This window comes from Trachemys scripta, chromosome 1 (genome assembly GCF_013100865.1).
Source record: "Trachemys scripta elegans isolate TJP31775 chromosome 1, CAS_Tse_1.0, whole genome shotgun sequence".
In the NCBI taxonomy this organism is placed as follows: Eukaryota; Metazoa; Chordata; order Testudines; family Emydidae; genus Trachemys; species Trachemys scripta.
This window is the reverse complement of record NC_048298.1, coordinates 343,880,847-343,894,066: the sequence shown is the minus strand read 5'-3', so window position 1 is coordinate 343,894,066 and position 13,220 is coordinate 343,880,847.

The following is a 13,220-nucleotide window of genomic DNA, read 5'->3' as shown; positions in this document are numbered from 1 at the left end:
TCTCCAATGCAGTCCAAGAATTTGTTGGATAGTCTGTTCCCCGCTGTGTTATTTTCCCAACATATATCCGGATAGTTGAAGTCCCCCATCACCACCAAATCTTGGGCTTTGGATGATTTTGTTAGTTGCTTGAAAAAAGCCTCATCCACCTCTTCCACCTGGTTAGGTGGCCTGTAGTAGACGCCTAGCATGACATCTCCCTTGTTTTTTGCCCCTTTAAGCCTAACCCAGAGACTCTCAACACTTCCATCTCCTATGTCCATATGGGTGAAGGAAATATCTTGTGACACTTTCCTGGCGTGTAGCAACTTGAGGTTTGTTTTCACAGCCCTGTTCAAGGTCGTACACCTGGACACGCACCAGCTAAGCATGTTTGGGGCCCACAAACAAGACCCATGTGCTTTTGAGTCACAGCACTGTTCAGGCCCTGCCCCTGGCTCTGGGTTTCTAGGCCCGCTCTCGCAGTGCAGCTTCCGTTCTAGTGCCTCCATCTGGGAGCAGAAACCTGCACACCAAGCACCAAGGCTACAAGAAGGATGTGGAAAAATTGGAAAGAGTCCAGCGGAGGGCAACAAAAATTATTAGGGGTCTGGAGCACATGACGTATGAGGAGAGGCTGAGGGAACTGGGATTGTTTAGTCTCCAGAAGAGAAGAATGAGGGGGGATTTGATAGCAGCCTTCAAATACCTGAAGGGGGGTTCCAAAGAGGATGGAGCTCGGCTGTTCTCAGTGGTGGCAGATGACAGAACAAGGAGCAATGGTCTCAAGTTGCAGTGGGGGAGGTCCAGGTTGGATATCAGGAAAAACTATTTCACTAGGAGGGTGGTGAAACACTGGAATGCGTTACCTAGGGAGGTGGTGGAGTCTCCTTCCTTGGAGGTTTTTAAGGCCCGGCTTGACAAAGCCGTGGCTGGGATGATTTAGCTGGGAATTGGTCCTGCTTTGAGCAGGGTGTTGGACTAGATGACCTCTTGAGGTCCCTTCCAACTCTGATATTCTATGATTCTATGATTCTAAGGCCCTAAGGCTACCTTTGGCCTGGCTCCCCCAGACTCTGCAATTACTTCAGCCCACCCTTCCCAGAGCTCCCCCTTGGGTGCACGCTGTTTCTAGTTTCTCTTTTTTGAGTCATATGATCACAAAAGGAAACAGCCCCAGGCTTTGCAAAAGGGGTTATGTGACACATGGCTAGAAAGAGTTAAGGAACTTGCAGACTATTGACCCAGATTCACCCTTTACAATCAGGTTAGAAAAGTATGTAAATGGAAATTAGGACCATTCCATCTTAGATAGGCTAGAGCTTTGAAATGTAGACTTGTATTATTAAAGAACTGGAAGAAGTTAGTGACTCTAGTAGTCTCTGTTTACTGACACCTTTTTAGAGGTTAACAGTGTAACCAAATGATTCCTGTCTATAGCTGTATTTGATTAATTCAGAGATGAAAAGGAAATATTATTAGATGGAACTTGTGTGCAATAATATCTTTTTCTATATGTCTCTTTATCATTTCCTGTGAACTCTCTATAAACTGTTTAATGGATAATAACCTTATGTTAATCCAGGTATTAATTACCAGTGATGTTTAGGAAATATAAGGTTACTTCAAAAGCCTATTGTTCACTCAAGTACTGCTGTGCTGTCCACGAACTGTATAAAGGGCTCTTGGAACCAGAAACTTTTTATCTCAGATCTGCTTAAGCATCATCAGGGGAAGCATGAGTCACAAGACTCTGGTCTCCAGTTATACCCTAGACTGACCTGATAATGAAGATATCAACATTGGACTATAATAAAGATATCTTATCTCCTAGAAGTGGAAGGGACCTTGAAAAGTTATTGAGTCTAGCCCCCTGCCTTCACTAGCAGGACCAAGTACTGGTTTTGCCCCAGATCCCTAAGTGGTCCCCTCAAGGATTGAACTCACAATTCTGGGTTTAGTAGGCCAATGCTCAAACCACTGAGCTATCCCTCCCCCATCTTGACTAATTTCTTGACTAATTCTGTAAGAACTATGTGGAACTCTGAAGCCAGCCATCTCTACTATGAAACTGACTTAAAAACTCTAATCATGTCTCTGTGTATACTTATCTTTTAACCAATACTCTCTTTTTAAATAAATCTTAATTTAGTTAATAAGAATTAGCTCTAATTGAGTATTTGGGTAATATCTGAAATATTGATTCACCTGGGCAGTGATGTGCAGAATCCTTTGGAATTGGTAGAGCTTTATTATATAATGTACAAGATTGTCAATAATCATCAGCATACTTGACTTGGCTGTCTGGGTAGAAGCCCAAGGCTGGGTTGCTTTAAGGGAACTGTGTTTTGGCTTCACTGTAAGCAGTAAAACATTGTGAAAACAGTTTTGCTGCTGCCTTGGCAAATCCAAGTATTAGAATAACCACCCATTTGGGAGATTGCCCCGTTCTTTGCAGTTTGCCCTAATTGAGCAATCTCAGAATGGGGGCCCCTGGAACCCATTCACAGGTTGCTAAAACAATTCCTCTAGTTTACACAGCAGAAGAGACACCCAGATTCAGCTAAACACAACACAGCACAATATCGTCACACCATTTCCTTCTTCAGTGAACTTAAGAACGGCCATGTTGGGTTAGACCAAAGGTCCATGTAGCCCAGTATCCTGTCTTCCAACAGTGGCCAATGTCAGATACTTCAGAGGGAATGAACAGAACAGATAATTATCAAGGGAGCCACTCCCCATCAACCTTTTCCGTCTTTCAGGAAACAGAGGCTAGGGACATCATGTCTGCCCATCCTGGCTAATAAATAAATAATAAATTAATAAAGATATCCTATCTCTTAGAACTGGAAGGGACCTTGAAAGGTCATTGAGTGTAGCCCCCTACCTTCACTAGCAGGACCAAGTACTGATTTTGCCCCAGACCCCTAAATGGATTGAACTCATAATCCTGGGTTTATTAGGCCAATGCTCAAACCACTGAGCTATCCTTTCCCCCTCAATAGTCATTGATGGACCTCTCCTCTATGAATTAATCTCATTCTTTTAAAAGCTGTAACAGTCTTGACTTTTACAACATCCTCTATCAAAGAGCTTCACAGGTTGACTGTGTGTTGTGTGAAAAAATACTTCCTTTCATTTCTTATAAAATGCTGCCAATTAATTTCATGGGTGACCCCTAGTTTTTGTGTTATGAGAAGGAGTAAATAACACTTCCTTATTTACATTCTCCACACCATTCATGATTTTATAGACCTCTGTCATATCCCCCCTTTGTCATCTCTTTCTCAAGTTGAAAAGACTCATTCTTATTAATCTCTCCTCATATGGAAGCTGTTCCATACCCCTAATCATTCTGGTTGCCCTTTTCCATAACTTTTTCAATTACAATAGATCTTCTTGATATGGGAATACCAGTTCTGCATGTAGTATTTTAGGTGTGGGTGTATCATGGATTTATATAGAGGGAATATGATATTTTCAGTCTTATTATCTTTCCCTTTCTAACTGATTCCCTGCTGCACACTGAGTGGATGTTTTCAGAGAACTATCCATAATGACTCCAAGATCTCTTTCTTGAGTGGTAACAGCTAATTTAGACGCCATCATTTTATACATGCAATTGGGATTATGTTTTCCAATAGCCATTACATTGTCCACATTGTCCACACGTCCCTGGAGCATACTCATGGCTTTTCCTGCATCTAGAATCTGTCTTTCCTCTGCAGCCATAGCCCTGCAACCCAAGAGTCCCCTCTGCACCCTTGTGCCTCTCTCCTCCTCCAGCTTCTCCTGACTCATCCAATCTCTCTGGTTTTGAAGGGCTGAACAACACTTACTCTCTCTGATTCTTCTTCTGGGGCATTGGAAAAGACACAGTGAAAGGCAACAGAAATGATAAGGGGTATGGAACACCTTCCATATGAGGAGAGATTAGAAAGCTTGGAAAAGAGAGAATGAAGGTTAGATATGAGGTCTGTAAAATCATGCATGGTGTGGAAAACATGAATAAGGAAATGTTATTTATTCATTCACGTAACAGAATAACTAGGGGTCACCCTATGAAATTTATAGGCAGCAGATTTATCTGCCCACTGCAGGCAAACCCCTCCCCTTCCAGAGCTGAGATAGAACCCAGGAGTCCTGACAGGGTCCCTCTCCCCACAAAGTTAGTAACAAAGAAAGAATGTACATTACAATTTTATACCTGAGGGAGGTCTCATATTTGATTAATTTTCCTTCGTTTATGTAGGAATTAGATACTGTGCTTCTGCCAAAAAAACCCTAGAGTTTTCAATAATCTAAGTAGCCTCTTGTCTCACAATTAACATTGACCACTTGGTGACAGAGAGGGGGTGACAGAGGGTACTCCAATCTAGGTTCCAGTTTTTTCAGGAATTCATTCCTGGCATGCTTGTGAAAATGAACTGTATCAGAATCATAGAATATCAGGGTTGGAAGAGACCTTAGGAGGTCATCTAGTCCAATCCCCTGCTCAAAGCAGGGCCAAAACCAACTAAATCATCCCAGCCGGGGCTTTGTCAAGAGTGACCTTAAAAACTGCTAGGTAAAACCTCCCTTGGTAATCCATTCCAGTGTTTGGAAGCCGAAGAAAGGAGCAAGTGACAGGGCCAGGTCCTTGGCAGTACAGGGAAAGAAGAGGCAAAACAGCGGTGTAGTCTTGGCCAAAGAGGTGAGGCAAGGGGCGGGTTTCTGGGGGTCCAGTTAGGAGCAATTATAAAGGTGGCAGCCCATTATATTGTACATAAACGAGTTTCCCCGCTTGTCATGCTGACATAGCACAGTTAGGTCAGAAAAGAGTTTAAAGTCTTTCTCACTCTCCGGTAAGAGATTCAGGGAAGAGAGCCCAGCACCCTGAGTATAGGTGAATGTGTGGTTATGCAGATGATGTCGGAGAGAGGGCTCTGGATTCTTTGACCATTGGATGTTGTTCTGGGAAGAAGGGTTGCTAGAAAGAGATGGGATCCACCTAACAAAGAGATGGAAGAACATCTTAACAGGCAGGCTTGCTAGCCTAGTGAGGAGGGCTTTAAAGTAGGTTCACTGGGGGATGGGGTCCTAAGCCCAGAGGTAAGTGGGGAAGTGGGATACCAGGAGAAAGCACAAGAAGGCGGGTACAAGATGGGAAGCCTCCTGATTCATACTGAGAAAGTATGGCAATTGGCTAGTTATCTTAGGTACATATATACGAATGCAAGAAGCCTGGGAAACAAGTAGGAAGAATTGGAAGTCCTGGCACAATCAAGGGACTCTGATGTGATTGGAATAATAGACTTGGTGGGGCAGTTCACATGACTGGAGCATTGTCATAGGGCTCCGGGGAGGCTCCGGCAGCGGGGCTTGGGTGGTGATTTACCTGGCTCTTTAAAGTGCCTCCAAGCCCTGGTGCCGGAGCCCCGGGGTAGCGGTGGCAGGGCTCCAGCGGTGATTTAAAGGCCAGGGGCTCTGGCCACTGCAGGGAGGCCCGTGCCCTTTAAAGCGCCGCCCAACGGGCTTAGGAGGCGATCTAAAGGGCCCAGGGCTCCGGCCACTGCAGAGAGTCCTGGGACCCTTAAATCGCCAACCTGGGGAAGGGGTCCAGTCCGGCACAGCGTACTGCCTCTTGCTGGTACATCATACCATACCATATCGGCTTACCTTAACCTCTGACTGTATGTAAGGGAGCACTATGATTGCTCAGAGCTCCAGTATGAAACTGGAGAAAAGCCTGTTGAGAGTCTCTGGGTTAAATTTAGAGGTGAGAGCAACAAGGGTGATGTTGTGGTGAGTGCGTTTCTATAGATTACCGGATTAGAAGGATGAGGTAGACGAGGATTTCTTTGGACAACTAACTGAAGCTTCCAGATCACAGGCCCTGGTTCTAATGGGGGACTTCAATCACCTTGACATCTGCTAGGAGAGCAATACAGCTATGCACAGACAATCCAGGAAGTTTTTTTGGACAGTGTTGGGGACAAATTCTTGGTACAAGTGCTGGAGGAACGAACTAGGGGCCGTGCTCCTCTTGACTTGCTGCTTAGAAACAGGGAAAAATTAGTAGGGGAAGTAGAACTGGGTGGCATCCTAGGCATCAGTGACCATGACATGGCTGAGTTCAGGATCCTGACAAGAGGAAGAAAAGAGAGTAGCAAAATACGGACCCTGGACTTCAAAAAAAGCAGACTTGACTCCGCTAGGGAACTGATGGGCAGGATCCCCTGGGAGGATAATATGATGGGGAAAGGAGTCCAGGAGAGCCGGCTGTATTTTAAAGATGCCTTATTGAGGGTGCAGGAAGAAACCGTCCCAATGTGCAGAAAGAATAGCAAATATGGCAGGCGACCAACTTGGCTTAACAGTGAAATTTTCAGTGAGCTTAAACTAAAAAAGGAAGCTTACAAGAACTGATAATTTGAAGAGACGATGAGGGAGGAGTATATAAATATTGCTACTGCATGCAGGGGAGTAATCAGGAAGGCCATGGCACAATTGGAGTTGCAGCTAGCAAGGGATGTGAAGGGTAACGATAATGGTTTCTACAGGTATGTTGGCAACAAGAAGGTCAGGGAAAGGCTGGGACCCTTACTGAATGGGGGAGGCAACAAAATGACAGATGATGATGTGCAAAAAGCTGAAGTACTCAATGCTTTTCTTGCCTCGCTCTTCACAGACAAGGTCAGTTCCCAGACTGCTGCACTGGGCAACACAGTATGGGGAGGAGGTGAGCAGCCCTTAGTGATGAAAGAACAGGTTAAGGACTATTAGAAAAGCTGGACATGCACAACTCCATGGGTCCAGATCTAATGCATCATAACAATAGTCATGATTTTATAGCTCTCAAGGGTGCTGAGGGAGTTGGCTGATGTGATTTCAGAGCCATTGGCCATTATCGGCGAACAGCAGAGGCTAACAGCGGGAGTTTGCCTGGGAGCTGTCCGAGAGGAGGTACGCTAAGTGCTGCATTAGGGGGGCTGTGTTGGTGAGTATCTGAGTGTCTGCTGCTGGGACAGTTGGTCAGTTTGACCGTGTGCTTGATTGCTTGCTTGTTTGTTTGAAAAGTGTGAATTGGGAGTGCTTTGTTCCAGCTGGGCCTTGAGTGGGCCTGACTGGTATATAAGGGCAGTCAGCAGCGAACCAGCTGAGCGGCGAACAGCAGAGGCTAACAGCGGGAGTTTGCCTAGGGAGAGCGCTCTGAGGCTTTCATCTGCAGGTTTCTCCGAGTAGTTCCTGCAACTGTTGAGGAAGCTCCTAAGAGGACGGTGACATGGAAGGTGAGCGATCAGCTGTTGTAACCTGCACAGGTTGTGCCATGTTTGTCTTTCTTCCGCAGGACAGAAGCGACTTTGTCTGTACAAAGTGCAAGCTGGTCTCCATACTGGAGGAGAAGGTTCGAGGGCTGGAGAAACAAGTATCGACTCTGCGTTGCATAAGGGAAAATGAAGATTTCCTGGACAGACGTCAGGAGATGCTTCTACGGCCACAATGTTCTGAAGATTCAGAGCAGGCGGAGCAGGGACAGAAGGATTGTGAGGAGGTTTGGCAGCATGTGACCTCCAGAAGAAGAAAGAGGAGCGTCCATGCACCAGCAATGGAGATACAGGTGAGGAATCGTTTCCATGTTCTCTCTACAGGTGCTAATGCGGAGAGTGGACTAGATGGCCCATCTGAGGGAAGGGAGCAGAAGGAGACTCCACCGATTGGAAGGCAAAAGATGCACTGTCCTAGGGATGGGGGTTCCACGACCACCACTCCCAAGAGGAGGAGGAGGGTGGTGGTGGTCGGGGACTCCCTCCTCAGGGGGACTGAGTCATCTATCTGCCGCCCTGACCGGGAAAACCGAGAGGTCTGCTGCTTGCCAGGAGCTAGGATACACGATGTGACGGAGAGACTGCCGAGACTCATCAAGCCCTCGGATCGCTACCCCTTCCTGCTTCTCCACGTGGGCACCAATGATACTGCCAAGAATGACCTTGAGCGGATCACTGCAGACTACGTGGCTCTGGGAAGAAGGATAAAGGAGTTTGAGGCGCAAGTGGTGTTCTCGTCCATCCTCCCTGTGCAAGGAAAAGGCCGGGGTAGAGACCGTCGAATCGTGGAAGTCAACGAATGGCTACGCAGGTGGTGTCGGAGAGAAGGCTTTGGATTCTTCGACCATGGGATGGTGTTCCAAGAAGGAGTGCTAGGCAGAGATGGGCTCCACCTAACGAAGAGAGGGAAGAGCATCTTCGCCAGCAGGCTGGCTAACCTAGTGAGGAGGGCTTTAAACTAGGTTCACCGGGGGAAGGAGACCAAAGCCCTGAGGTAAGTGCGGAAATGGGATCCTGGGAGGAAGCACAAGCAGGAGAGCGCAAGAGGGGAGGACTCCTGTCTCATGCTGAGAAAGAGGGACAATCATTGAGTTACCTTAAATGCCTATACACAAATGCAAGAAGCCTGGGAAACAAGCAGGGAGAACTGGAAGTCCTGGCACAGTCAGGGAACTATGATGTGATTGGAATAACAGAGACTTGGTGGGACAACTCACATGACTGGAGTACTGTCATGGATGGATATAAACTGTTCAGGAAGGACAGGCAGGGCAGAAAAGGTGGGGGAGTTGCGTTGTATGTAAGAGAGGAGTATGACTGCTCAGAGCTCCGGTATGATACTGCAGAAAAAACTGAGAGTCTCTGGATAAAGTTGAGAAGTGGGAGCAACAAGGGTGATGTTGTGGTTGGAGTCTGCTATAGACCACCAGACCAGGGGGATGAGGTGGACGAGGCTTTCTTCTGGCAACTAGCAGAAATTGCTAGATCACAGGCCCTGGTTCTCATGGGAGACTTTAATCACCCTGATATCTGCTGGGAGAGCAATACAGCGGTGCACAGGCAATCCAGGAAATTTTTGGAAAGTGTAGGGGACAATTTCCTGGTGCAAGTGCTGGAGGAACCAACTAGGGGCAAAGCTTTTCTTGACCTGCTGCTCACAAACAGGGAAGAACTAGTAGGGGAAGCAAAAGTGGATGGGAACCTGGGAAGCAGTGACCATGAGATGGTCGAGTTCAGGATCCTGACACAAGGAAGAAAGGAGAGCAGCAGAATACGGACCCTGGACTTCAGAAAAGCAGACTTTGACTCCCTCAGGGAACAGATGGGCAGGATCCCCTGGGAGAATAACATGAAGGGCAAAGGGGTCCAGGAGAGCTGGCTGTATTTTAAAGAATCCTTATTGAGGTTGCAGGAACAAACTATCCCGATGTGTAGAAAGAATAGTAAATATGGCAGGCGACCAGCTTGGCTAAACAGTGAAATCCTTGCTGATCTTAAATGCAAAAAAGAGGCTTATAAGAAGTGGAAGATTGGACAAATGACCAGGGAGGAGTATAAAAATATTGCTCAGGCGTGCAGGAGTGAAATCAGGAAGGCCAAATCACACTTGGAGTTGCAGTTAGCAAGAGATGTTAAGAGTAACAAGAAGGGTTTCTTCAGGTATGTTAGCAACAAGAAGAAAATCAAGGAAAGTGTGGGCCCCTTACTGAATGAGGGAGGCAACCTAGTGACAGAGGATGTGGAAAAAGCTAATGTACTCAATGATTTTTTTGCCTCTGTCTTCANGGTGTTGGACTAGATGACCTCTTGAGGTCCCTTCCAACTCTGATATTCTATGATTCTATGATTCTATGATTCTATCTTTGAAAATTCATGGCGATTGCGGGAAGTCCCGGACGATTGGAAGAAGATAAATATACTGCACATGTTTTTTAAAAGGGAATAAAGAGAACCCAGGGAACTACAGACCGGTCAGCCTCATTTCAGTCCCTGGCAAAATCATGGAGCAGGTCCTCAAGGAATTCATTTTGAAGCACTTGGAGGAGAGGAAGGTGATCAGGAATATTCAACATGGATCCACCAAGGACAAATCATGCCTCACCAATCTGATTGCCTTCTATGAGGAGATAACTGTCTCTGTGGACATGGGGAAAGTGGTGGATGTGATATACCTTGACTTTAGCAAAGCTTTTGGTACGGTCTCCCATAGTATTCTTGCCAGCAATTTAAAGAAGTATGGATTGGATGAATGGCCTATAAGGAGACAGGCTATGAGAATGGGGGAGGCTGCCATATGTGGAGACAAAGGACGGCACATATGATAAAGGACATTAAAATAAAGAATGGAACTGATTACTTTCAAATGGACAAACAGAGAACAATTCCTGACGAGTAATATCTCTATATACTTAATGCTTCAAAATGGCTAATTCCCCAAAGCACATACAAATTATCAGCAAAACTGATTGGGAGGAAAATGTAGACAGAAAAATTGAAAGGAAAATTGAGAGTCCTTTACAAAGAGTTTATTAGATAGTTAAAAAGCCACATTTCCACAGTCAAGAAAGTGGACACCTTTTGCTAAAAACCCAGTTCAGTGGCAAAGTAAAGGCAGCAATTGTGGGGTGGGGGTGGGAAGCAATATCAGAACATAAGATGATAAGAATGGCCCTACTGAGTCAGACCAAGGGTCCATCTAGCCCAATATCCGGTTTTCTGACAATGGCCAGTGCCAGGTGCCCTAGAGGGAATGAACAGAACAGGGAATCATGAAGTGATCGATCCTCTGTTGCTCATTCACAACTTCTGACAAACAGAGGCTAGGGACACCATCCCTGCCTATCCTGGCTAATAGCCTTTGATGGACCTATCCTCCATGAATTTATCTAGTTCTTTTTTGAACCCTGTTATGGTCTTGGCCTTCACAACATCCTCTGGCAAAGAGTTCCACAGGTTGACTGTGCATTGTGTGAAGAAATACTTCCTTTTATTTGTTTTAAACCTGATGCCTATTAATTTCATTTGGTGACCCCTAGTTCTTGTGTTATGTGAAATAGTAAACAACACTTCCTTATCTACTTTCTCTACAATAGTCATGATTTTATAGATCTCAATCATATCTCCCCTTAGCCATCTCTTTTCTGAGCTGAAAAGTCCCAGTCTTATTAATCTCATAGACTCATAGACTCATAGACTTTAAGGTCAGAAGGGACCATCATGATCATCTGGTCTGACCCCCTGCATGCTGCAGGCCGCAAGACCCTTCCCTGGACTCTGCCGTTGAAGTCCCCAATCCTGTGTTTTAGTGACTTCAATCGGCTGAGACCCTCCTGCTAGTGATCCCTGCCCCATGCTGCGGAGGAAGGCGAAAAACCTCCAGAGGCTCAGCCAATCTACCCTGGAGGAAAATTCCTTCCCGACCACAAATATGGCGATCAGTAATACCCCGAGCATATAGGCAAGAGTCTCTAGCCTGACCCTTGTTGGCCATTATGCTATTCATGTACCATTGCTTGGTTTTCCTCGGCTACTATGTTTTACCATTAAACCATTCCCTCCATAAACTTATCCAACTTAATCTTAAAACCAGACAGGTCCGTCGCCCCCACCGTTTCCCTCGGAAGGCCATTCCAATATTTCACCCCTCTGACGGTCAGAAACCTTTGTCTAATTTCAAGCCTGAACTTCCCCCCGGCCAGTTTGTATCCATTCGTTCTCGTGTCCATATTTGTACTAAGCTGGAATAATTCTTCTCCCTCCCTTGTATTAACCCCTCTGATATATTTGAAGATAGCAATCATATCCCCCCTCAGCCTTCGCTTTGTCAGACTAAACAACCCAAGCTCCTCTAATCTCTTTTCATACGACAGGTTTTCCATTCCTCTGATCATCTTAGTCGCCCTTCTCTGCACCCGTTCCAGTTTGAGTTCATCTTTTTTAAACATTGGAGACCAGAACTGCACACAGTACTCCAAATGAGGTCTCACCAGCGCCTTATACAATGGAAGCAGGACCTCCCTATCCCTACTAGATATACCTCGCCTAATACATCCCAAGACCGCATTGGCTTTTTTCACCGCCACGTCAAATTGTCGACTCATAGTCATCCTGCGGTCCACAAGGACCCCTAGGTCTTTCTCCTCTTCCGTTACTTCTAACCAATGCGTCCCCATCTTGTAACTAAAATTTTTATTAGTCATCCCCAAGTGCATCACCTTACACTTTTCACTATTAAATTTCATCCTATTTCTGACACTCCAATTCACAAGCTCATTCAAGTCTCCCTGCAGAATATCCCTATCCTCCTCCGAGTTTGCAACTCCTCCCACCTTCGTATCATCCGCAAACTTTATCAGCCCACTCTTGCAATCGGTCCCGAGGTCAGTTATAAATAGATTAAATAAAATGGGTCCCAAAACCGAACCTTGAGGCACTCCACTAGTAACCTCCCTCCAACCCGATAATTCACCCTTTAATACGACCCGCTGCTTTCTCCCCATTAACCAATTCCTTATCCACCTCTGGATTTTCATATCGATCCCCATGTTTTTCATTTTAACCAATAATTCCTCATGGGGTACTGTATCAAACGCTTTACTGAAATCCAGGTATATTAGGTCCACCGCATTTCCTTTATCTAATAAGTCAGTTACTTTCTCAAAGAAGGAGATCAGATTCGTTTGGCACGATCTGCCCTTCGTAAAACCATGCTGTAGTTTATCGCATTTGCCATTAACCTCAAGGTCCTCAACTAGTTTCTCTTTCAGAATGTTCTCCAGCACCTTGCACACTACTGATGTTAAACTAACAGGCCTATAGTTACCCGGGTCACTTTTTTTCCCTTTCTTGAAAATAGGAACCACATTGGCTATTCTCCAGTCTAACGGGACCACCCCCGAGTTTACAGATTCATTAAATATAGTCGCTAATGGGCCTGCTATTTCCCGCGCCAATTCCTTTAATATTCTCGGATGAAGATCGTCCGGTCCACCCGACTTAGTCCCATTAAGGCGTACTAGTTTTGTTTCTACCTCGGATGCGGTAATCCCCCATCCTGTATGCCCCTCTGTAACGGTGCTAGTATCCCTAATACCTCCATTGGCCTCATTAAACACCGATGCAAAATATTCATTGAGATATTGCACCATGCCTAGATTATCTTTAATCTCCTCTCCGGCTATAGTCTTCAGCGGTCCCACTTCTTTCTTTGCTTTCTTCCTATTTATATGGCTGTAAAACTTCTTACGATTGCTTTTAATTCCCCTCGCTAAGTCCAACTCTTCCCGGCCTTTGGCCTTTCTCACTCTATCTCTACATTCTCTGACTTCACTAAGGTAAGTTTCCTTACTGATCCCTCCCCTCTTCCACTCTTTGTACGCTTTCTGTTTTTTCCTAATCGCCCCTTTGAGTCGGTCGCTCATCCAGCTCGGT